The sequence below is a fragment of the Protopterus annectens genome, chromosome 15.part0 (genome assembly GCF_019279795.1).
Source record: "Protopterus annectens isolate FY-2018-M chromosome 15.part0, PAN1.0, whole genome shotgun sequence".
Classification (NCBI taxonomy): Eukaryota; Metazoa; Chordata; order Ceratodontiformes; family Protopteridae; genus Protopterus; species Protopterus annectens.
The window spans coordinates 116654572-116680997 of NC_056749.1; the positions used below are offsets into that span (position 1 = coordinate 116654572).

Here is a 26426-nt window from a genome sequence, read left to right on the forward strand (position 1 = left end):
AGGGAAGACCTCGGCCGGCCAGTATACCAGAGGCTTAGTATTTGTGCTTCGGATGCTGTTGCTTCAGGACTGATGTCAGGTCGTCAGTAGTATAAAGTAAGGCAGCCAAAGCCATTACATCAGTTTTTTTTGCCCTAACTGTCAGGAGCCCCCAAATGAGAGCCAGGTTCTGGTAGAAGAACACCACCAGTAGAAAGTAAATACCAAAATGTCCCTTGTAAGGAGAGAGAAGAAAGAAGAGGGGGTTGGAGGAAGGGAAACCAGGACTGCAACAGTGAATACACTCGAACATCTACATTTATGGTAGGTACACAACTGTACTATGTTCATCGTGTTTCACTGTTGCAGTCATCACATTTAGGTTGATTCCCAAAGCTGATGAAAAGGGTGGAGGCAGTCAAGGAGACTAGGGGCTGGCTAAGATGCCCTGCAAGACTGCAGTGGGAAAGCCTGCCCTGGATTTTGAGAAGATAGGCAGGTAGTAATGTTTGATGAAAGTGTGAACAGATGCCCAGGTGGCAGCCTCCAGGATGTCCCTGATGGGGACTCGTCTGAGGAAAGCTGCAGAGATGGAGGCTGCTCTGGTGGAGTGAGCCTTGACCCCCGTAGGGGGAGGCTTTCCGTGTTGCTTGTAACAGAAATGGATGCAGTGTGCTATCCATTTGGAAACAGTTTGCTTGGAGATGGCTTTGCACTCTGCCCCTGCAGCAAAGCTAACCAGCAATTGATCAGACTGTCTGAATGATTTAGTCCAGTCTATATAGAATCTGAGCTGTCTGTGCAGATCTAGAGAGTGCAGGATCCTTTCCCCCTTGTCCTATGGGTTAGGGAAAAAGGTGGGCAAATTAATTAATTGGTTGAGAGTCACAATGAACACCACTTTGGGCATGAAGGATATGTTAGTCCTGAGGGAAACCCTGTCAGCATGGAAGATGATGAAGGGCACCACAGCTATGAGTGCTTGTAGCTCGGAGACCCTTCTGGCTGAAGTAATGGCCAGAAGAAAAATTGTCTTCCAGGAGAGAAATTTGCTGAAGATGCTGGTTTGAAGGGGGGCAGGGTGAGCTTTTCCAGCATAAAGTTAAGGTCCCAAGTTGGGGTAGGTGCTCTTCTGGGTGGTCTCAAGTTGCTAGCCCCTCTTAGGAATTGTTTGATCAGAGGGTGTGAGAAAAGGGGCTGCTCAGTGGGGAAATCAACAGAGAATGCAGAGGCATGAATTTTAATAGAGGGAAAAAGAGAGACCACTGTGTAGAAGGTCAGCTAAGTAATCCAGGATAAGAGGGAGGGAGAGCTGTGCCGTATTGGCTCCCCTAGCCTGAATCCAGGTGCAGAACCTTTTCCATTTGTTAGCATAAGACTTTCTAGTGCTAGGGCATCCAGCCTCATGTAAACATCTAGAACCTGTTTACTGAGGTTGGCAGATTGATCAGTGGTTTGGGAATAAGCCAAGCTGCCAAACTGAGGGTCTGCAATTTGGGATGCATGAATTCTCTTTCCCTCTGTGTCAGGAGGGTTGGGGTCTGAGTGAGATACCATGGTGGCAGAGGGGACAGGCTGTGCTGCAGTGGGTCCAGTAATGGCGAGGCCAGTCTGGAGCAATAAAAATTGTCCTTGGTTTTTCTTCCCTTATTTTATAGGTTCATACTAGGCTATCTGCCCTAGGGCATTTATAAGCCTAGCCAGAGTGTGTTTGGCTTCCGCCACCCATTTTAAATTAATTTTGCGATGCCCTTTTTCGAGGTTATTATACTGTGCCTCTGTCTAACAGTGACACAGAAGTGATACCCAGGGTAAACCTATGATCTCCCATCCACTCATCAAGATTCCTCTTGAAGACAGTCAATGAGGGACTCTGCCTAACCTGGACTGGGATTTTATTCCAGAGTGAAGGGAGCCTCTGGGTTATGAATCTGTCCCTCCAGCATGTCCTATTTATTTCAGTGCTGAGGTTCAAGTCTCTCGAGCACATAGCTCAATGGGATTTGGATTTTCTGAGGTGCAGCATGTCCATTAATTCCGGGTTGGACATGGCTTTATATGTCAGTCACAGATCGCCTCTGAGCAGGTGGTATGCCACTGAGTAGAGCTGGAGTTTCTTTAACCGGGCAGCATATGGCATCTGTTTGAGCCCTTTGATTCTCTTGGTGAGGTACTTTTGGGGTCTTTCCAGCTGCTGCAGGTGTCTGGTAAGGTACATCCCAAAAGGGGCATTGTACTCAATTATGGGCCTGATGAGGGATGAGTAAAGAGGCACGATGACCTCCCCGATCTAGATGTGAATCCCTTCATGATTAGGTGGGCTATATAAAATGTTTTTCTAACCACTTTGGCCACGTGGTTTTCAAATGAGAGATTGCTATCAACTTGGGTCCCCAGGTCCCTAATTACTTCTTCCGTACTTAATGGATTACCACCTATGTGGTAATTTGTGGGCACTTTGTTTTTGCCAAAGGGGATGACTATACACTTTTTGGCGTTTAGCTTGAGGCCATGGCTCTGGCACCAGTTGTCTGTTTCTATGACGCACTTTTGTAGGATGCTTGTGTCGGCTGGAGAGTCGATTATGGCGCCTAGTTTGCAGTCATCTGCGAACTTGGTCAGCCACAGTCCTTCCGTGTTGGCCTGTAACTCTGAGAAATATATACCGAACAAGAAAGGTCCAAGGACTGAGCCTTGTGTGATGCCACTTGTAACTGGTTTGGAGTCTGACATGGCTCCAGCAATTCTAACCATGTGGGTTCTGTCCTTGAGCCAGTTTGCAACCCATCTAGTGACATAGGGGTTTATATTTAAGCTGGTGAGCTTATCTATAATGCCTGAGTGGGGTATTGTATCGAAGGCTTTTGCAAGGTCCAGGTAGGCTGTGTGGACCACCTTCCCCTCGTCAATGGCCTTGGTGACCATTTCAAAGAAAACGACCAGGTTTAAGAGGCAGGATCTGCCCTTAACAAAGCCTAACTGGGTAGGATCCAGTGTCTGTAGGTCCCCAATATCTTTATTTATGAGGTCCATGATGATCCTTTCCATAGATTTGCAGACCAAGTTAGTCAGGCTTATGGGGCGATAGTTTCCAGGATCCGTTGAGGCACCACCTTTGTGGAGAAGGACCACTGTTGCTGTACGTCACTCTTTGGGTACATATCCTGTAGTAAGGCTGATATTGAACAGTAGTTTTATGTTTGGGTTTAGCTCTTCTTGGAGTTCATGTAGGATGCAGCCCAGGACACCGTCTGGTCCCTTTGATGCTGTGTTTTTTGCTTTGGAGAGGGCGGCTCTTACCTGAGCATCTGAGATGTCAGGGGGGCAGCACTCTGCTGGGATAGATAATTGTCCTTTTGGTGGGGGGGTTTGTGCTGAACCTGTCAGCTAGGATGTTGGCAATGTCTGTAGGTTTGGTGTATTTTTTGTCATTTTGGACTAATTCTGAGCATATCTGGGAATTCCCACCCAGGTTGCTAACATAACTAAAGAAAACCTTGTGATTATCCTTAGTGTCCTGTGCAATTTTTCTCTAGAAGCTGGCCTTAGACGATTTTATGAGTGCCCGTAGTTTTTTGCTAATACTGATCAGAGATGCCTTCCCTTTTTGGGATTTTGCTCTATCATGTAGTAGCTTCCTCCTTATATTGTATAGTTTGTTTATGGCTGGGGTCCACCAGACAGGACGCCTGCCTTTGGAGGATTGGGTCTTGGTTTTATTTGGGATTGCATGATCAATGCATTCCTGAAGGTGTTCATAGAATGCGTTTATAAAGGATTCTGCTGTCTGGGCCGTATTTTCCACAAGCCCGGGGGCTTTGAAGGATTCCACCTCGGTTTTGAGGAGTGTGAAATTTGCTTTAGAAGTTTTCACTGTGGTTTTCTGGGCAGGGGGTGGGGTCGGGATGTGAATATCCAGTGAGATTAGTTTATGGTCTGATCTTACCAGTGAGGGATACACTTCTGGTCTGGAGCATAGAGCCCCCATGTTGGTGATGATCAGGTCCAGTATGTTTTCCCCTCTTGTGGGAGTGGTAACAAGTTGTTCCATAGCATTTGAGTTTATAAATTCTAGTAACCTTTGAGCTAGGGTGTTGGAGCTAGAGTAATGAGTAGTACCCTGGGGATGAGAGGTAGTGGAGGAAAGGCATAGACCGATAGATTGACCCAGGGGAAGGACAGGGCATCCACATTCCTAGCCATGCTGTGATGCTCCCTGGTGCAGAACTTGCTGAGCTGATGGTTGGTGTGGGAGGCAAAGAGGTCGACTTTCAGGGTACCCCATTTCTGAGTTATTAGGCTGAAGGTTTTTTTGTCTAGTTGCCACTCATGTGGGTCCAGGAGATTTCTGTTTAAGTGGTCTGCCAGAGTGTTTAGAGAACCTGGTAGGGATTGTGCTAACAGGTGGAATTGCATGGCAGAGGCTGTGTGCCAAAGGGTCATGGACAGCCTGCATACTACATAGAGGGTAGGAGTGAGTCCTTCCCTGCTTGTTGATACACCACATCACAGTGGTGTTGTCTGTTTTGATCAGGAGAGCCCCTGGGGAGAGACGGGGCTTGAAAGCTGTCAATGCGTCCTGGACAACTAACATCTCTTTTTGGTTGATGTGCAGATGGATTTGCTGTGGGCTCCATTGGCCCTGTATACACCTGCTGTCCAGGTGTGCACCCCAGGCATAGTCTGATGCGTCTGTGGTGAGGGTCTGGGTGGCGGAGGGCAGTGGGAAAGGTAGTCCCTTGTTGTGGGAGCATGCTGCTGCCACCCAAAGAAAATCTTTTCTGAGGCAAGGTAGCATTGGTATAAGAGTTGCCAGGTCTTGAGAGTGCTGACACCAAAGGCTTTTTAGGTACTAGTGAAGTTTCCTCATATGCAGTCTGGCATATGGAATGAGTAGAATGCAAGATGCCATGAACCCCAGAGCTTGCAGGATTTTCCTTGCAGATAACAGGGGTCTGGTGTCTAGTTGAAAGAAGTAGGCTGTCATGTAAGTTTGCTTTTCTGGTGTAAGGAATGCCACATCTGGGATGCTGTGTCCAGGCTTGCTCACAGGAATATAATCCTTTGGGTGGGTACTTGTTTGGATTTTTTCATTGATAGTGTACCCTAGGGAGGTCAGTAGGGACTTTGCAAAAGCCAGGTGCTTGAACAGCTTTTCCTGACTGTCAGCCTGAATTAGGCAGTCATCTAAATATGGGTAAATTTGGATATTACTTTGTCTGCAAAAGGCAATGGCCAGAGCCAGACATTTTCTGAAAACTCTGGGAGCAGTAGATAAGCCAAAGGGAAGTGCAGATAAAGTACAGTTGTGTACACTTCCATAAATGTAGATGTCTGAGTGTATTCACTGTTGCAGTCATCACACTTGGGTTATCTGCCTGCAGGTAACCCTCAGTCAGCCTGAATACCAGAGTCTTAGTATTTCTGTGTTGGATGCTGTCACTTCTTCCATGATGTCAGGTCATCAGGGGTACAAAAACAGGTAGCCGATGCCATTACATCAATTTTTCTTGCCCGAAATGTCAGGAGCCCCAAAATAGGGTGCTAGTATATGGTGGGGAACACCACCAGTAAAAAGTAAATACCAATGCCATTAGAGGAGAGATAGAAAGATAGAGAAAGCCAGGGGGCTGGTGGGAAGGAAACCAGGACTGCAACAGTGAATACACTTGAATATCTACATTTACAGTAAGTGTACACAACTGTACTATGTTCTTCACGTTTCAAAGCTGAGGATGGGTGGAGGCAGTCAGTAAGTGTTAGGGCTGGCTAGTAGGTCTTGCAAGACTGCTATAGCAAATCCAGCCCTGGATTTGGAAAAGATAGGTATGTGGTAATGCTTGGTGAAGGTGTGTACTGAACTCCAGGTAGCAGCTTCCAGGATGTCCCTGGTAGGGACCCCCTGAGAAATGCTGTAAGGGTGGAAGTAGCCCTAGTGGAATGTGTTCTGATCCCCTGTGGGTTAGGTTTTCCATGGTGCTTGTAGCAGAAATGGATGCAGTGTGCTATCTATTTGATATTTCTTGTTTTGAAATGGCCTTACCCTCTGCCCCTGTAGCAAAGCTGACTAGCAGTTGGTCAGATTTTATGAAAGGCTTAGTCCTGTCAAGGTAGAACCTGAGCCATCTGTGCATGTCCAAGGAATGCAGGATCCTTTCCCCTTTATTCCGAAGGTTAGGGAAGAAGGTTGATAAATGGATAGATTGGTTTAGAGCCACACTGGACACCACCTTAGGCATAAAGGGTGGGTTAGTCCTGAGGGAAACCCTGTCAGCATGGAAAATAATGAAGGGCTCCACAGCCATTAGTGCCTGTAACTCAGACACTCTTCTGGCTGAAGTTATGGTTAAAAGCAAGGCTGTTTTCCAAGAGAGGAATTTTAACTCTGCTGAGGCAGCAAGTTCAAAAGGGGGAAGCGTGAGCTTTTCCATTACAAAGTTAAGGTCCCAGGCACAGGTGGGTGCTCTCCTTGGGGGTCTTAAGCTGTTAGCCCCTCTCAGGAACTGTTTGATGAGAGGGTGAGAAAAAAGAAGTGGCTCAGTATTATAATGAGCTGAGATGGCAGAGGCATGAATCATAATGGAGAAGGATAGGCCTCTGCTAGGTAATCCAGGATTACAGGTAAGGAGGGCACTGCTGTGTCCTTTCCTTTAGACCGATTCCGAGAACAATATCTTTTCCACTTTTTAACACAGGATTTCCTAGTACTAGGCCTTCTGGCATCAACAACGACATCCAGCACCTGTTTGCTGAGGGTTGCTGGTGGGGAATTCAAGGGATAAGCCAGGCTGCAAGGTTTAGGGTTTGCAATGATGGATGCAAAATCTGTCCCTCCTGCTGAGACAGCAGGGTAGGATTCTGGTGTAGGTGCCAGGGTGGCACCATTGTCAGGCTGTGTAGGAGTGGGTACCAGTGCTGGCGCGGCCAGTCTGGGGCAATAAGAATTTCCCTTGGCCTGTTCTGTTTTATCTTGAGTAGTACTCTTGAGAGAAGGGGCAGAGGGGGAAAGGCATAGATTGAGAGGTTTTCCCATTGGAAGGATAGGGCATCCACCTTCCAGGCCCTGCTGTAAGGGTTCCTGGTGCAGTATTTGCTTAAATGGTGGTTCTCAGGGGAAGCAAACAGGTCCACCTCTGGTGTCCCCCACCTCTGGATCAGAAGGTTGAAGGTGTTGGGCTCCCATTTCCACTCGTGTGGATCTAGGAGATTTTTGCTTAAGTCGTCTCTCAGTGAATTTTGTTTGCCTGGCAGGAATTGAGCTTGTAGATGTACTTGGTTGCTCAAGGCTGTGTTCCACAGACCCATGGCTAACCTGCAGAGTGGGTAAGAATGGATTCTCCCCTGCTTGTTTATGTACCACATAACTGTGGTGTTGTCTGTTTTTATCAGTAACTGTCCTGGAAGGATTAGGTATCTGAAAGCTGTCAGAGCATTCTGTACAGCTAGCATCTCTTTTTGACTGATGTGCAGGAGAATCTGTCCTGGGCTCCAGTGGCCCTGAAGGCATTTGCCTGCCATGTGAGCCCCCCATGCATAGTCTGATGCATCTGTTGTCAGGGTTTGGGTGGTGAGGGGTTGAGTGAAATGCAGTCCCTTGTTGTGGTTGTATGCTTCTGCCCACCAAAGGAACTCTGCCCTTAGACAAGGTATGACAGGAATGACTGGGAAGCTGAATTGAGAAGTCATTGTTAACTTTTTCCATTGGGGGCGGTTTACCACTCCCTGTTTTTGGGGTGGGAGCACTCCATTGTTTAGATCTCTGCATAACCTGAGACTGTAGTCTGGGTGGCCAGTTTCCCCGAGAAAGGCCTGGAAGGGGCTGGAAAGGACCAGTTTTTATTTAAGGCCAATGCCTACTGAATCTAGGTAGTTGCACTTGTAAGAATTCTTTAACAGTTTGCATAGATTTAGCTTTTTCTTCCAACTTTTTAAGAACTACTTCTGCTCTGGCGCCAAACAAACAGTCCTTATTTAAGGAGTGTCGAGTAATTTGGATTTGACATGATCTGGCAAGGTTTGTTCCTTCAGCCAAGCATGCCTTCTCAGTACAGAACCAGTGACTGCAGCCCTGCAGGATGCTTCTAGGGCAAAGCCACACTGCAAAGTATGCTTACTAATTTGGTTTGCAGAATGCATTAGCTCTTGTGCAGCTTTATTTTCTGCACATACCATTTTTTGTTTAATTAGTTCTATAATATGTTGCTGGTACTTCAACATGTGAAACTAGCAATTCAATGCCCTGATGGCAAGAGTTGCAGAGGTATATACCTTCTTACCCCATCTGTCTAAAGCTCTGGAATCCCTGTCTGAAGGGGAAGGATTTTTGGCTGTAGTAGCCTTACTACCTTTAGGTCCCTGGGAAATGGTCTCTGGATCAGCAGTAGGATTCTTGAAAAGAAACTTGTGGGAATCAGGTACTCTCTAGTACCAGTCAGGTTTCCTACGGGCCGCGGATAATGTATCTGGATTTAGACTGGATTCCATAAAAACATCATCTACAACATCCAGGACAGGGGGTATAGCTAGAGGCCTGTGCTGATGCAACTCAAAATTCCCTGAGTCTCTTTTTTGACTGAGGGTAGTCTTGGTATTCCCAGTGAAAATGCTCTCTTAAAGTATGCAAGGTTTCACCAAAAGAAAAATCCTCTGGACGGGAGTCAGTGGGAATGGATTCCTCTGCATCTGAATCCTCATAGGCTAAGGGCATGTCCTGATAATCAGAAGGGTCAGAGTCATCAAACTCCTGGTCTGTAGAATCAGAAGGAAACTCAATTCTTTGTCTCTTAGCAGGGGAAGGCTAGCTTCCGATAATTAGGGTAATAAGGTCTTCAGCCATCCTAAGCATTTGTTTTTGTGGCATGGGAGCTTGAGCATGTGCTTTGGTTGTCTATTTTCTAGGCAGAGTGCGTACTCTGGGCCTAAGAACCTTGGTAGTTTTGTCTAAAAACGAAGTCGTCGGTTTGATTCGAACATCGGTAGGACAGAATACACACTCAGAAACCGGTGCCTGCACAGCGGCTCCGGACCCATCCGAGGTAGTGACATCCGCAGGTTCCATAGTCAAAGAAGCATCTCACAGCAGATCTGACTCCGAATGGGTCTCAGCAAAGGCCTGCGAATCCACAGAAGCAGGCATCAGGGGCTGCAAAGGTACCTCACTGAGTACTGGCGGACTGGTGACTAGCTTAACAGAAGCGTCGTCAGCAGTTTTGGACCTATGCGGTCTGTCTCTGCCTTTATCTTTACGTTTTTTTCGGAAGATCGGGAGTCGGATGGCTTATTGAAGCCATTTTGGAATACAAAGAACGAGAGCAAAAGAATTTAGTGACAAAGATATGGTTCGGGTGTTAAACAAGGCAGAAAACCGACAGCGAGGGACGTCACGGTCTGCGCCTAAACAGGTGATGCAGTAAGAATGAAAATCTCTGTGAGGTATTTGCTTTCCACAGGCAAGACAATTGTTAACTTTTTCTGACATCGGTTAGAGCAAGAAAAAAGGATCCCCAACAGGATACTTAGCTTTAGAAGACTTCAAGATTACAAACTCGAAAACAAAAATTTCAGGTAACGTCCGACCGGCACTTGCAAACTGCTTCTACTTCGGGCTCCTTCTCACCAAGAAAGACTGATGTAATGGCGTTGGCTGCCTGTTTTATACCCCTGACGACCTGACATCATGGAAGAAGTGACAGCATCCGATGAGGAAATACTAAGACTCTGGTATTTGGGCCAACTGAGGGCTACCTGCAGGCAGATAACCCATGTGTGTTGACTGCAACAGTGAAACATGAAGAGCTTCTGAAAGTGCAGAGATCCTGCCCTGAAACGCAGATATTTCCTGCATGATTCCCTGATAGGAATGTGGAGGTAGGCCTCTTTTAGGTCTAGGGTGGCTAGCCAAGCATCCTTGGAGAGCATGGGTAGCAGTTGCTGGAGGGTGATCATTTTGAATTTTGGTATCACCAGGAAGGTGTTCAGAATGGATAGATTGAGGATGGGATGCCAGGTGCTCCCTTTTCTGGGTACCAAAAAAAGTCTGGAGAAGAAACCTTGGCTTTTCTGTTCTGCAGGAACGTGCTCAATTGCCCTCATAGAGAGCAGGGAAAGGACTTGCTTTTGCGCGTCTGCCCATGGTTTGGATGTAGATCTGCGGACCCTTTTGGAGTTGAAATAGTCTGGAAAGAAATTTTGTATCCCTGGGACACTATGCTGAGGTTTCAGTGGTCGTTCATAATGGTTGCCCAGGTGCTTGCATGAAATGAGAGTTTTCCTCCTAGGGGTAAGTGAAGGTGGGCAGAAGGAGTGCGTGGGGGAGGAGAGTCATTGTGAGTTCTTACCATGAGGGGGTGGCTTAGAACTCCCTGTTTTTGAAGCGGATTCCACTGTTTTGATCTCTGAATTCCCTGTGGCTGCTGTCTAGAGGGGGGTCTGCTTCCACGGGGTCTGGGCTGAACTGACTTGGTGGGGGCAGAAAAGGACGAGTACTTGGAGGGGCAATGCCTGCTGAACCTGGGTGGCTGGACCTGTAAGAAATCCTTAATTGTCGACATAGATTTAAGCTTTTTCTTCCATCTTTTTTAAGACCTCCTCTGCCTTAGTGCCAAATAAGTTGTCTTTGTGTAACGGTGCATCCAACATTTTACATTTAACATGGTCTGGCAAGGGCTGTTCCTTAAGCCATGCATGCCTTCTAAGGACAGAACCGGTGAGTGCAGCCCTGCAAGGAGCTTCTAGGGCGTCAAAACCACAGTGCAAGGTGTGCTTAGTTACTTGACTTGCAGAATGCATTAACTCTTGTAACTCTTTAGATTCTGCACAAGCAGGAAAGGAAGACACTTTTTGTTTGAGGAGTTCCATGGTATGTTGCTGAAATTTTAGCATACAGAACTGGCAATGTAGTGCTCTAATAGCAAGAGTAGCAGAGGTGTATATATTTTTTACCCCATATTTCTAGTGCTTGGGAATCCCTATATGAAGGAGTGGGATTCTTAGCACAAGTTGTTTTAATTCCTTTACGCCACTGAGAAATTACCTCAGGGTCAGTAGGATTTTTAAAAAGAAATTTGTGAGAGTCAGGGATTCTGTAATACTGGTCAGGTTTTCTGGGTGCAGGAGGGAGGGTGTCAGGAGTCAAACTGGATTCCAGGAAAACATCATCCACAACATCTAGGACTGGTGGAATGGCCAGGGGTCTGTGCTGTGGAAGATATAAGAATTCCTGGAGTCTCTTTTTAGGCTGAGGGTAGTCCTGACTTTTCCATTGGAAATGCTTCCTTAAAGTATGAAGGGTTTCCCCAAAGGAAAAGTCCTCGGGGGAGAGGCTGAAGGGATGGAATCCTCTGCATGAGAATCCTCATGAGTAGAGAGGGGTTGTGTGTCTTCATATTCAAATGCATCAGATTCATCTGACTCTTGTACAGACAAAACTACAGGGAACAGATCTTTTTCTTTTGGAGGATAAAATGAAAATGCAGGGCAGAAGTAAGTGAAGATATATGGGAAATTATTGATGGAAAACATTTAGAAAAGTTGACAAAGATTAAAATATTGCAGAACAGAGTTAATCTCACAAAACATGAAGTATTACTGCAAGACTGCTAAATAAGAGAGGATTTGGAAGTATGCAGCAGTTTAGACAGTTCGCTGTTAAGCGATTCTTTTTGACAACTCCAGAGCACAAAAAAAAAAACTTTTTGCCCAATGACTTAGGCAACAGAATGTAGAAAGGGTTGTTGCCAAACTTAGACAGCCAATGACAAGTAAAATAGCCAGAGACCCTATAGAGGTATTAGAAACATTTCAGAAATTTTATGAAATATGTATAAAGCAGAGGAATGTGGAAGCCAAGAGAAGGCACAAATGGAAATATTTATGGAAGACTTGATTATGCCAATGTTAAAGGAAGACGAAGATCAACAATTAATAGCCAAGATAGGAGGAGAAGAGATAAAACTGGTGATGTAAGGTCAATCAAAAGGGACATCTTCAGGGTCAGATTGTATTCCAGTGGAACTTTGGATGTTGGAAGGGAAGAAAGTGAAAAAAAATCTAGAATTTTTTGTTTAACAGTATTTAAAAAAAAGGGGGGGGGGTTACCAGCATCTTGGAAGAAAGCTTTGGTGGCTGTATTACCAAAAGATGGAAAAGATCCTTCATATCCAGCTTTATATTTCAGTTTTCATCTGTGATTAAAAAATGCTCATGTCAATACTAGAAAATGACAAAGGTGCTGACAAAATTCACAGATATGCATCAATATGGTTTTGTGGAAGGGAGGCAAACATTTTAAAACACTAAAAGAATGACAATGATCCAGAGGGAACCTGAATGTAAGACAATAGCACTATTGTTGGTGGGTCTTGGTGCAGACAAAGCATTTGATAGAGTCAGTTGGCAGTTTTGAGTAGTGAAATGCAGACATTTACTTTTCCTTACAGAATAATATCATTAATTAGGAGGATATATGAAGGATTGAAAGCAATAATTAATTTGGGAGTGTTCCTCTCCAAAAAGTAGTGTCCAAAAAGAGAATAAATGCAGGGATGGTGCCTTTCCCCTTTGTTATAAACTTTATGTTTAGTGTTATAGGTAAAGAAAATTGTTATAGATCACTTTGCGACAGTTTGAAGTCTTTTCTGGATATAAAATTAATGAAGATAACTTACTGCTATAGCCTTTGTTTTATTTACCAAAACATGAACTGGTTCAGCAATACCCATACTTGCAGGGCACAATAAGAAGAGTTAGTTAGGTACATGGATTAAAAATTATACTGTTATGGTAGTTAAGGGTATGAGGGATGAACCTAAACAAAAAATAGTACAAAAACTGAGAAACTGAAAGCTTTTGATGATGGTTGAGGATATTATGACATAAACAGTGAAAATGTGTATTTAGTCCCTTTAGTTTTATATGCAGGCCAGGCATATGTTTATCAAGCAGAGGAGAAGATGTGGACAGTAACTAATCAAGAGTTGAAGCAATTTATTTGAGAAGGGAAGACTGAATCCCCCCCCCCATAAAACAAGGTGGTTTAGGACTATCTGATTTGAAGGGATATGTTACAGTTATACAGTTCAGGTTTACATACATAACACAACACATACATACAATTAAGGCTTACATATATAACACAAGAGACAGTTATAAATCAGGGGAAAGGGATGATAACACATGGAAGGGGTCTAGAAATACGGAGTGAATAGTACTTTGAATGAAGGTCCTTAAGAACAATAATAACCAAACAGAATATTAGCAATTAGTAGCAGAAAGTAAATGCTGGTACTAGTAATAGAGAATAAATCAAGAGAGGGCTGGAATTTACTGAAGCAAGTTAGCAAAGGAATCAAGGTGCTGGGAGCAAATAACTGCGGAGGATAATGTAATAAAGTGGAATGAGACCAAGCAGAAGTTTGGACTGCATGTTAAAGACTTCTGAATCACTGGAAGTGAAGGCAGAGTAAGGCGAAGAGAAAGGAGTGAAAGACCTATTCTGATTGAGTTTTTCATTTAATCTAGAACACATACTGCTGTTAACAACGGGAGAATTACTAGGGCATATAAAATACTGCATGCAAACTATATCAATCAATCAGAAGAGGTTTGTAAAGATTGGGAAGAGAGGGAATGGAAAGGCAGCGTACAAAGGAATAGTTAAGAAGGCATTTATATGGTTCTCAAGTGTGCGATGAAGTTGAAAAGGTTTAGGATTTTTGCATGAAAGTATCTGCATAGTTATTTTTACAATCCAAGCAGACTATAGAGAATGCTTCCTTGGGTAGACAGCAATCACTAGAGGATTGATGGAAAAGATAGAGGTACTTGGGAACATGTTTTTTGGGCATGTAAAGAAATGGCAATCTTTTTGTTGGAAATGATGAGGGAGCAGATAACATACCTAAGGAAATTGTTTCTTTATCTGTTATACAGGATCTGAACTGCCAAGACAAAGTCGGGCTTACTGACATTAATGCTATTGTCTGAAGAAAACGGAAATCCAAATCAAACCAAGTGTAACTGAAACAATGAATATTGTGAAACAGATGAAAGAATTGGTGGGATCTTTAGAAAGGGGAAGAAACAAATTACTCAGAAATAAATGGAATTTGTGGGAAAAATACATGCAGGGTATTATGTATAAGGAAGAAATTTAAGGGGAGGCATCTTTTCTATACTCTTTGTGTATGCATATCATTGTTAAAACTGTGCAAACTTCAAGTGTTTAGAAAATCTGACGTTATCTGGATATGTCCCACTGTCTGATTTAGCCACCTCTGCTCTACATACAAATAGATGCAGCATGAAAATGTCTACAGAAACAATAATCACGACAGTAAATGACACAGAAGAGAAAACATGGATATAATGTATCTAGACAGGAGAAGAGAAAACATGGATACACTGTATCTAGACAGGAGAAGAGAAAACATGGATACACTGTATCTAGACAGGAAAGAAGTTCAGCACAGAAGGAGCATTACCCTGGCCTCTGTCCACATCTCATGAGTTTGTGAGAGCAACAATCTACATTTCAGACTTGCTTGCTCACGTTTTTTCAAGTTCTATTTGCTAGGATTTTATGAAAGTTGGATAAACACTACACCTCATGGTTTGCGTACCTCCTGATGTTAACAAATTAATAAAAGATAAAACATGTTCCTCTGTTAAATAGTTTGAAGACTTACAGCTGTCAGCCTCTGTGATGCACAAGAGAGATGGCAAGAGATGTTGCCCACAGATCTCACATTAATACACCGACAACTAAAATCAGCACTTAGTCTCTTAGAACTGCACTCACCCCAGTACTACTCCCTGAGTGACCGCCACTTACCAGCACTCCATGTCAGATTCATTAGCCAATGTTCGAATTTTCTTATATATTTTGATCCAAACTTCTATCTCCTTGTCTGTTCAGTAGCCTGCCCCGAAGATGGGAGGAAGAAGTCTCTAAATAAACACTTAAGTGTCTCCCAGGTCCTTGCTGCTTTACTAAATTCTTTAGGAGAATGTGATTTGCTACGTATGCCTTTACTACTGAGAGAAAGTACCGATTGGGCTCTGTTGTCCCTTTTATACTGGGAAATGTATTAACTACCACTGCGGTAACAATGACAGTGCCCTACGTGCTCTCCCTGCTAACACTTGGGTGCACTAATGAAGCTCTGAGGGAGTTGCCTAGGTAAACTTATCTTGCTCAAGAGTGTCTGTCAATCAAAGAAATATATTCCACCAAACAACTTTATAATTAAGTCCAAGATGCCCCAGAAGGGTCCCAAGTCTGTTCCTTCAAGTTTGTTGCTTTACAGGACAATAAACAGAATTCTGAAGCAATCTACTGTCAAGACGTGTACATGGTTTTACTTTTGGGATACAAAAAAAAAAAAAAAACAGACATCTGCAAAATAGAAGAAACAAAATATAACAGATAAGGTCATTGTTAATGTTAATCTACCCGATGCAAAAGTTTTTACATATTTTTTACTTATTTATTTAATATTTGTTTACCGGGAAAATCTGACTGGACACAGGTCCATTTTCAGTGGAGGCCCGGGAGAAAAACTCCAAAAGTACAATATGCATAACAGTACAAGACGTTGGCCGATATATAAAATAGTAAACAGCACTAAAATCTGAACCATGCAATACAAACAATAGAATTATTTACTAACAACAAATGCAAAAGATAACTGAATTATTTACATGATGGACACATTGCAGAATGGCTTTTTACAAAATAGGTTAATGTAAGTGATAGACTGATGTCAGAGGAGCTATACATTATGCAATTATTTGTTTCAGGCTAAAATTGTCCACAGTTATATACACAGTCAAATTCAGGCATATGTTGCATAGGCAAGGTAGTGGCCATTGGTAAGGTGTAGGCTGCTAAAATACTGTTACATTAAACTAGCCAGGACCTGTGCAGGAGCAGAGCCAAGTTTCAGTTAAGTGTGACATCTTTTAAATTGAGCTATAGAGGCAGTTGGAGGCTACTGGGGCTGGTACTTTGTTCCACATCTTGGAAATGACATTTGAGAATAGTCCGACCGCAGCTGAGCTGTTTGCTTTGAAGTTACTAAGTAGTAGTTTATTGCTGGAGCGGAGAGCGCATTTACTGGTGTATGGGTGTAGAAGGTTATGCACAGACGGGGTTTTATCTGGATGATTCAGGATTTATGGGCAAGAGTTAGTTGATTAAAGAGTAGTAGATGAGGTAGCTCGAGCCAGTTTAGTAATTTTAGAGCTGTACAGTGATGTGTCCGAGATGAGGAATCTGTGGAGAACATAGCAATTTTATTATAGCAGGAATCTAGTTTAGCTAGATCAGTTTTTCTAAGACTAGTTAAGATGGGAGAGGCACATAGTGTAGACAAGAGGTGTGTATGGGCAGTGGTAGCTTTTGTGTATTTAGTTAGAAATTGTTTATTTCTATAGCGGATGCCTAATTTCTTATGTACTTTGACGGTTTGAGAGATATGAATATCAAACTTAAAGTTGTTCTCAATTTCAACACCTGGAAGTTATGAAAAATGTCCATTTCCTCCCACATATCAATGCCATCCTGAGCTTGCACCTGCAAATTTTAAATATACACTTGCACAGGTTCCATGCTTATTCTAAATTCTGCCACAGTTTGCAGATGACTGCAAAGCTAGGAGCAGTCACTGAATCCCCAAATGATACAGCTATCCCGCAGGAAGGTTTGTCCCAAATAAATAACTGTTGCCAAAACCATGGACTCAAACTAAATGCCAAAAAGTGCATTATTGTATCCTTTGAGAAGTCATCTACGCCAGGGAACTACCTCATTGACAATATGCCCCTAAGAGTTGACCCAGTTGTTTGAGATTTGGGTATTTATATGGACAGTGACCTAACTTTGAACAGCATGTGTCCATTGTGGTAAGAAAGTCCTTCTATACTGCACAGGACATCTAGGTATATCACTGTCCCCCTTTACTCAGCCATCATTAGGCTGGTCAGTGAATATAATGTCCCCTTTGGCATGTATCTGTCCAGACACATGCAAATGGCATGCCTACAGAGGTACCTTACTAAAAGGATACAAGGTGTAAACATGTCCTGCATGGACCAACTCAAAGCCTTGTCATTATACTTAATATCTTACAGACTGCCAAGATGTGACCCATGTCTGCCATATAGGGCATCTTCTGACCCAGTACTGATGGATTTACTGCACATTAGCAAGTCAAATGGCATCAGAAAAACTCAGTCTAGGGATCTAAACCTCTTCTGCAACATCAGTATATCTCACACAGGATACCACTGCGTTGGAACAAACTCCTCCAGCACATAAAATAAAATTCTTCCCTGTCCATACTCAAGCTCAACTTAGAACTATGGATGGGAAACAGAAAATCTACCCCAGGCCTGCTCCTGTACTATTAATAGACAGAGGCAGCTCCTAAATGCTTTATTACATGTATTGGCCTCCTAAAATTATCTATGGTATGATTCCAGTTATTCTCATTATATGGCATTGCAAGGAAAAAAACTTGTAGTGGGATCATTTACCTTTATATACCACTGATGTTGCAGACGGAGGCAGGATGGCAAAAGACAGATGCTAATTGTTACATAGTACAAGTTTCATAAAATTATGGACAGTCCACCTCCCTGAACTGCAGTTGTACGTCTTTCACACATAATATGCCTTCCAAGCTTTTGGTCAGCCTATACTATGGCCTGGGTGAACAAAGGCTTGAAATAAAGTACAGTTTTTGTACCTACCATAAATGTAGATGTCCGATAGATATGCAACTGCAGTCCTTACATATGGGTTGTCCTGCCTCAGGCAGCCCTCGGTCGGCCGGATTCCAAAGTCTGGGTCCGATGTCGGCTGATGTCGCCTCCTCCCCGACGTCAGAGCGGCTGGGGTATAAAAGCATCAGCCGACGCCATATTCCTCAGTGTTTCTTGCCCCAGATGCCAGGTGCCCTCCAAGGAAGGCTAAAATTAGAACTGGATAAAAAAAAATTCCAGACATACACAATAGCAATAAACAGATACACCATAACAGATATCCCCAGCTAAGTATAAAAGGAGGGAAGTGGACCCAATACACAGAGGGGTAGGAGGGAGGGAAATCCTGACTGCAGTTGCATATCTATCGGACATCTACATTTATGGTAGGTACAAAACTGTACTATGTCCTTCAAGAATGCAACTGCAGTCCTTACATATGGGTTGAATACCATAGCCAAGCTGGGGGTGGTAGGCTCTAAGATAAGGATGGTGTGGCTAAAATGCCCTGCAGGACTGCCGAAGCAAAGCCTGCTCGGGATCTGGAGTATAAAGGGAGGTTGTAGTGCTTGGAAAATGTATGCATGGAGCTCCATGTAGCAGCTTCTAGAATGTCCTTTGTAGCCACCCCTCTTAGGAAGGCTGTGGAGGTGGCTGTAGCTCTGGTGGAGTGTGGCCTGACATTGGCTGGCACACCCTTTCCATGGAAAGAATAACAGAATCTGATGCAATGTCCAATCCATTTTGAAATTGTTTGTTTGGAAATTGCTTTTCCTTGCACTCCAGGAGCATAAGCTACAAATAGTTGGTCAGACTTTCTGTTGGCCTTTGTTCTGTCCAAGTAGTAGCGTAGTTGTCTGTGAATGTCCAAAGTGTGCACTAGCTTTTCCCCTTTATTTTGAGGATTGGGGAAGAAAGTAGGCAGGTGAATTGCTTGATTTAGAGACACCCTGGATATCACTTTTGGCATAAAAGAAGGATTGGTTCTTAAAGAAACCCTGCCCTGATGAAAAATGAGGAATGGAGGTACTGCCATGAGGGCCTGTATCTCCGAAACTCTTCTTGCTGAGGTTATTGCCAACAGGAAAACTGTTTTCCAGGAAAGAAATTGCAATTCTGAAGATGCTGCTGGTTCAAAGGGAGGAAGAGTTAATTTTTCCAACACGAAACTGAGGTCCCATGCAGGCACTAGTGGTTTTCTGGGAGGTTTGATATTCTTTACCCCTCTTAGAAATTGTCTTAGCAAAGGATGTGAAAACACAGGTGGATCAGTGTTGTATCTTGCTGAAATTGCTGAAGCGTGTATTTTTATGGAAGAATAGGAAAGTCCATTATGCAGCATGTCTGCCAAGTATTCCAATATCTGTGGGATGCTCATTACTGATGCATCCTGTCCCTTGTTGGTATTCCAGATGTTGAATCTCTTCCATTTGGCTGAATACGTTTTTCTGGTGGAAGGTCTGCGCGCTTCCAATAATGTCTGTTGAACTTCCTTGGAGAGAGAAATATGGGGAGAAATCATGGGACCCTCCAAGCTGTCAGCTGCAGAGTTTGCAGGTTGGGATGAACCGTCCTGTAATTGTGCTGAGTCAAGAGTGGAGACCATTGAGGCAGGGGCCACGGTTTGGTGCAAGTTATGCTCCTTAGTAATGGATACCAGTGCTGTCTTGGCCAATCTGGAGCTATTAAGATGCCTTTCGGTTGCTCTGCTTTGATCTTCAGTAACACCTTGGTCATCAATGGTAGAGGTGGGAATGCATAGATTGTTAGAGAGTTCCAGCTGAATGAGAGAGCATCTATTTTCCAGGCTTGTGGATGATGTGACCTCGAGCAGAACTTTTTCAGATGATGATTGAGGTGGGAGGCAAAGAGATCTATGTCCGGCCTCCCCCATGCAGAAGTTATTTGTGCAAAAATGTCTGGATGCAACATCCATTCGTGTGGATCCAGGATGTTTCTGCTTAGACTGTCCGCTAGAACATAGTCCCTGCCCAGAACAAACTGGGATTGTAGCTGTATGTTCAGTTTCAGGGATTTTTCCCAAAGAGTCATTGTGAGTCTGCAAAGGGGGTAAGAATGAGTACCTCCCTGCTTGTTTATGTACCACATAACAGTGGTGTTGTCTCTGTCTTTATTAGTAGATGACCTTGTTGAAGATATTTTCCGAAGGCCTCGATTGCATGCATTGCTGCTAACATCTCTTTTTGATTGATGTGCAGATGTACTTCCTGGGGAGTCCATTGCCCTTGAATACATCTGCCCTCCATGTGCGCCCCACATCCATGGTCTGAGGCGTCTGTTGTAATGGTTTGGCTTGTTTGAGGCTTGTTGAAAGGCATACCTTTGTTTAATTGGCTTGCTTGGGCCCACCACAAAAATTCCCTTTTTAGACATGGGATGAGTGGGATAATTGCTTCTAAGTTGTGGCTGTGTTGAGACCATAAACTTTTTAGGTACCATTGTAATTTTCTCATGTGTAGTCTTGCCAGTGGAATCAGTAGAATGCAAGATGCCATGAAACCCAGGGCCTGCAGGAATTTCCTTGCAGTCATCTGGGTGAGCTTTGCTAGGCTTTTGAAGTAATGTGGTAATTGTTCTTGCTTCTCTTCTGTGAGGTAAGCCATTTGTGATTCTGTGTCTAGTTTGGCTCCTAGAAAAGTTATTTGTTGGGATGGCAGTAGTCTTGATTTTTGTAAGTTGACTGTGTATCCCAAAGCCTGTAGTAAGTGAATGACATAATTCAAGTTTTTGTCAAGGCTTGCTTGCTGTCCGCTTGTATAAGGCAGTCGTCCAGGTAAGGGTATATTTGTATCCCCTGGAGTCTGCAGTGTGCAATTACTGATGCCAGGCATTTCGTGAATACTCTGGGTGCAGTAGATAAGCCAAAAGGCAATGCTGAGAATTGATAATGCTCTGACCCTGCAAGAAATCTGAGGTATCTTCTGCAACTGTGTCTGATTGGGACATGCAGGTATGCCTCCTTGAGGTCCAGAGTAACCAGCCAAGACCCCTTGCCCAGCATGGGAAGGAGTTGCTGTAGTGTCAGCATTTTGAATTTTGGTACAATGAGAAAAGTGCTTAGAGCGGACAAGTCCAGTATAGGTCTCCATTGCTTTTCTTTTCTTGGAACAAGGAACAGTCTGGAGTAAAATCCCTGGCCTTGTTCCAGAGGAGGAACCTTTTCTATTGCTTTGATTTGTCTCAGCTTTGAAACTTGTTCGAATGCCTCTGCCCTTTGATTTTATGGCAGGTTTGGCATGCCTTGTCTTGTTGGTAAAGTATGGAAGTGGAACCTGTAGCCTTGGTCTATTATGTCCAGAATCCATTTGTCCTTTGTTAAGATGTGCCAATTTTTTTGAAAATAAGGATAATTTTCCGCCTAAAGGTGCTTCTCTTTGAGCCTTGGTCGGCGGTGTCAAAGGCAAGTCATTGTGATTGTCCCTGTGGAGCAGGGGAAGTTCCTGCGCCACCTCTCTGATTAGTCGGTTGCCATTGGCGTCCCCTGTAGGAGCCTCTGTATTGCCCTCTTCCTCGGGCACGCCTGTTTTTTCCCCTTTGAAACTTGTCAGTGTCCGGAAAGGACCAGTTCTTAGAAGGCCAATTCCTGCTGAACCTAGGGGGCTGAACCTGGAGGAAATCCTTGACTGTTTGCACTGATTTAGCCTTTTCCTCAATTGATTTCAACACATCCTGAGCATTAGCACCAAATAGCTTGTGTTTTTCCAGAGGTGCATCTAGAAGCTTTGCTTTAACATGATCTGGTAATGGCTGCTCTTTTAACCATGCATGTCTACGTATGATGGCCCCTGTGTCATAGCTGCCCTACATGAAGCTTCCAATGCATCATATCCACACTGAAGAAAATGATTGCTAACCTGCTGTGTGTTGTGAACCACATCCTGCAAGACCTTTCTATCTAAAGGCTCAGGAGAGGCTAACTTTTTCTGCAAATCATCCATCAAGAAATCCTGATACTGAAACATACGAAAAAGGCAATTGAGGGCTCTCATGGCAAGTGTGGTTGAGGTATAAACTTTTTTGCCCCACCTCTCCCAGAGACCTAGCTTCCCTGTCTGAGGGCAAAGGATTCTTGGTCATGGATGTTGTCACCCCTTTGGGCCCCCTGGGAAATTGTTTCTAGATCAACAGCATGGGCCTTAAAGAAATGTTTGTGAGTTTCAGGAACCCTGTAGTATCTGTCCGGCTTGACAGGAGCAGGGGGGAGAGAAGCACTCGAATCTGAGTACACATCATCCAGAACATCTAGCACTGGAGGGATAGCTAAAGGCCTGTGTTGTGGTAGCTTAAGGAAGGTATGAAGCCGTTTCCTGGAATCGGAGAATTCCTGGCCTTGCTACTGAAAGTGCTCTCTCATGGAGTGGAGAATTTCCCCAAAAGAAATATCCTCAGGAGGAGAGGCAGAGGGGATAGAATCCTCCGCATCTGAATCCTCGTAGGCCTGGAAGGACTCTTCCTGGGTATCTGAGTGATCAGAGTGACCAGAGGCTTCATCTGAAGAAAGGGTGTATGTATGCTCAACTCTGGGCCATTTGTCAGAAGGTGGCGGATATCCTCTGTCAGGATGGGCCTGGGAGCCTCTGATTAAAGAAATTAAATCTGCAGCTAAAGACATGATTTGTTTATCAGTAGTGGGCTGAGGCAAAGCTTTAGGAGGGTGAGACTTAGCCTGGCTAGCAGCCTTAGCACGTGTGTAGGCCTTGATAGACATAGACATAGGGGGCCTAGCTGCCCCACATGCTGGAGTAACCTTGTCCACTGGTATGGTCTCAGGCAAATCTTGGGCTTCAGAATCTGGAGGAAAATCAACCACCGGCGCAGGCTCCGGAGCTGGAGTGATCGGTAAAGCGGTGTCGTCAGTCCAGAGCGGTGGAACAACCGCCTCAGAAGAGACCGATGCACTCGCGGTAATTTTTGGCGTGGAGTCGGTGGAAGTCGCGGGCCGAGGATGTCGGTCCCAGTCCTTCCGTTTTTTGGAAATATGAGGTGTCGGTAGTTCAGATGGCATGGTATAAGAGAATTTATTGCCAAAAAAGTCTTCAGCAAACTCTGCCCTGCACCTGAGGGTGCGCTTATTGAAGCAAGCACAGGCCGAGACGTCATGGTCTGGGCCAAGGCAGGGGAGGCAGTAAGAATGGAAGTCCTTATGAGGTATTTGTTTACCACAAGACAAACAGTTATTAACTTTTTCAGTTTTTTCTGACATCGGCTGAGGCGAGAAAAAGATCCCCAACGGGGTACTTAGCTTTTTTGATGACTTCGGATACGTAAAACACAGGAGCTGACCGACCAGCACTTGCGCACTGCTTCTGCTTCGGGCACCGCGCGGCAAGAAAGACTGAGGAAGATGGCGTCGGCTGATGCTTTTATACCCCAGCCGCTCTGACGTCGGGGAGGAGGCGACATCAGCCGACGTCGGACCCAGACTTTGGAATCCGGCCGACCGAGGGCTGCCTGAGGCAGGACAACCCATATGTAAGGACTGCAGTTGCATTCTTGAAGGACATCTGCTCATACAGTGTTTAATGGCACAAACTTCAGCTCTTCTGTGCAGAGATTTCCTGCACTGCCTACGACATGACGCATCTAACATGCCAATGCATGCAAGACTGTACAGGCAGACTGGCATGCTAAGCCCCACCAATTCACCTGCAGGTGTGGACACTGCCTTACCATCAGAATCATGGAGTGAGTGATAACATAAGGAATGCTATGGCAGCTCCCAAGTACAGATTATGACACAACTTCCTGGTGTCTAGCCAAGACATAAGGGTGGACTACACTCCAGTCAAATCTAGTATGTGCAGCAAAGACAATATAACAAACATAACAAACCACTTGAGTAAGGAGGAGAGTTACGAAGACAGTTAAAACTATGTGACAACATGCTGTGACCTTGTACCCTCTGAAAATAAACATTCAAGAAACAAAGAGGGGAAATGTTTAGAGAAACCAAACCTCTGGGGGAGCATTATCTTAAACAGGCAATAGCTTTTCCATGAGCTGTTAATATCTTCTTAAATTTTTTTGACACACCCCAGTGCAATGAAAAATCAGAAATGACCAAGCCTCAATGCATCTGCTTTTTTCTTTTTTGGCAACATGCAGAATTAATATCCTTATTAAAAATCAGAAGTCCCCAAGCAGTGTGGGAAACCCCCATTTTGATGAAAAAATAAACTATCAAAAAACAGTAAGTGCAGTTTTCAAGTGGAAAAAAAATCACATCTGAACAAGTTTCTTCGCAAAAGCAACAGAAATTGCCAAGTTCTATTGGCTAAAACTGGGTGCTTGCAGACGCTCATGATAAAAGAACACCTCGTGACAGCAGGCAGGATTATATATAAATGTTCAATAAATGCAGTTTAATAAATTTACACATACAGCATGAGATGTGTGGTACTTTAGCCAACATTGTCAATGTTTTGCCTTGACATGGTAAATTCTTTACTCTGTTTTATCTGGCTACCTAATTTATTTTACATTTCTAGAAATACCACAGGGATAACAGCAGAAGCTGGCAGCCTTCCAAACAAAATGCAGCTCATGTCATAACATTTGTAAATTCTCTTCTTTTCTTTTCTTTATTATCATGGGAAGATTGAAAGCAAATTGAGGCTGACCCCCCCCCCCAAGTTTCTTGTATCCCACTGGATGGGGAGGGGTGCACTGGCCCAATAAGTTTAGAAATCGGAAAACACTGCATGGCTTTCAATGCAAATTAATGGTATGTCTCTACAAAAAGCAAAAATTCAAGTGCACAGAGACTATGAACAGAAGAAATAAAAGCAATATTTAGTGACCAAAATCAAAACAAATCACCCATCCACCCACCCTCTGACTTCCACTGTCAAGGTAGCCTGTTGCATTCATTCCCCCTCCTTATTCCCAGATGGTTTAAACCAGACATGGTGGAAATCCACCTTAACCAGTTTACAGGGCATACAGAAAGAGATGGCGAGGATTGTAAGTCTACCACACAGGAGGTTGGTATCATTACATAATAGGGTCTAATATTTTAACTTATCACACCCCAACAGTAAAAATGCATATGATTTCAATGATTGTTTTACTGATTGCTGTCTTAGTCTAGATTGCATCAAAATCACATAAAGGGTTGAAAGACAGATGAATGCATAATAAAGCAATCATAGGACAGTTCTCTACAAGACATAGTTGAGATGGGATTCTTGGTCATGGATGAGAGAGTAGTCACTGTAAGTGATGTACAACTTAACAGACACTGGCTAATCAAATAATCTGGTGACAAGGCAGAACAGCGAGACTGCACATTGGTGTGCACCACAGTGCACATGTTACATGTGTGTGTGTGTGTGTGTGCGTGTGTGAGGAGGGGTATTATATGTGGTGTGTGCATTTGTTATGCCAATTATACATGCACATATCTGCTGCATATTAGCAAATGGCACAGGTTTTAGGATGACCAAGTGCCCACAAAGTAATGGCAGTGTTGTTTTATTCCTTTGCTATTTTAATTTAGATACAGGACAACATTCCCTGCGCTTAACTGCTTCCAACTTAGAGGCGGTAATGCATACATGTACATACCAGCATCTGCTGAAGAGAGGGTAAGTTTTCAGCTGTACTTGGCTTTTGGATGCTTCCCCTCCAGTGTGAATGCAAAATATTCACTCTGCTTACGGCTTTCATGGTGGCAAGTAGTAGTCAGCAACTTTGTCAGTGAACATGTGTCCTACATGTGTGACACAACTGTTTATTTGGTTTATGTTTGCTAGAAACCTCCAAAGTATTACACTCACTCTTCAGAGCAATGACAGCCAAACTTCAATCACGCCATCTACTCCCCAATCTGTTAATTGGAACATGATCAATTGAACAGTAAGTTACTACCATTGTGTATACAAGCCAGATCATAACATAGCAGCACAGCACAGGACAAAAGCACTTCTTACAATGTAATTGCTTAATTTTTGGGGCAAGTGAAGCAGGAACTGTATTGACATGTTATAGGTTTACATTTTATAACTAGCATGCAGATGGCATTTCAGAAGTATCTATTCTACCCTTCTGAAACATCGTCTGGACTTCTCAAATTCAGACCTGTGCATGGCGTCCTCCCCAGCAAACGCCACATATCAATGGCACAGTCCTCTCTACGGAACATGTGCGTTGTTGCCTTTGCATTCCACTGCGGAATAAGTTTAACCCTGGCAACCTTTCTAAGACATGTCTTCCCATTTAATCCCAGTGTTGTACCACTGATCTGTTATACTCATTCTGGGGAGGCACATAGTATTGCAACAGGGCACTTCTGTTGCACTACTAAGTGCTGCAAACAGCAGTGAGTGATGTTGGTAAAACCTGTGTGCAACTCTCCTGCCCTTTATCACAGTACATCTGCGAACACTTTCCTTAAAAGAGCTGACTGACACCTATTGCTCTTGGGCCTCTGCAATGGGATAACACATATACGACTTCAGTGCTTCTGGAATTATTCATCCTTACCTCTACACTGGTTCAGATCTAGCACCAATCTACAGTGCTACTATTACAAGCAACAATAAACTGTTAGCCATTTCTGAAAATTAACATCCAGTTATATACAATGCAATAAAAACTTCATATATTTCCCCCCTGACTTCACAACAGCCTTGACTTCTTAATCCTCCACCAAAGGTCAGTTC

General features: G+C 43.8%; 1 protein-coding gene across 3 annotated transcripts in view; it reads right to left on the minus strand.

The window, feature by feature from the left end:
• SHROOM4 (shroom family member 4) overlaps positions 1-26426 on the minus strand; it is a 1399869-nt gene that overhangs the window by 240278 nt on the left and 1133165 nt on the right. The gene's annotated exons all lie outside the window — the stretch shown is intronic.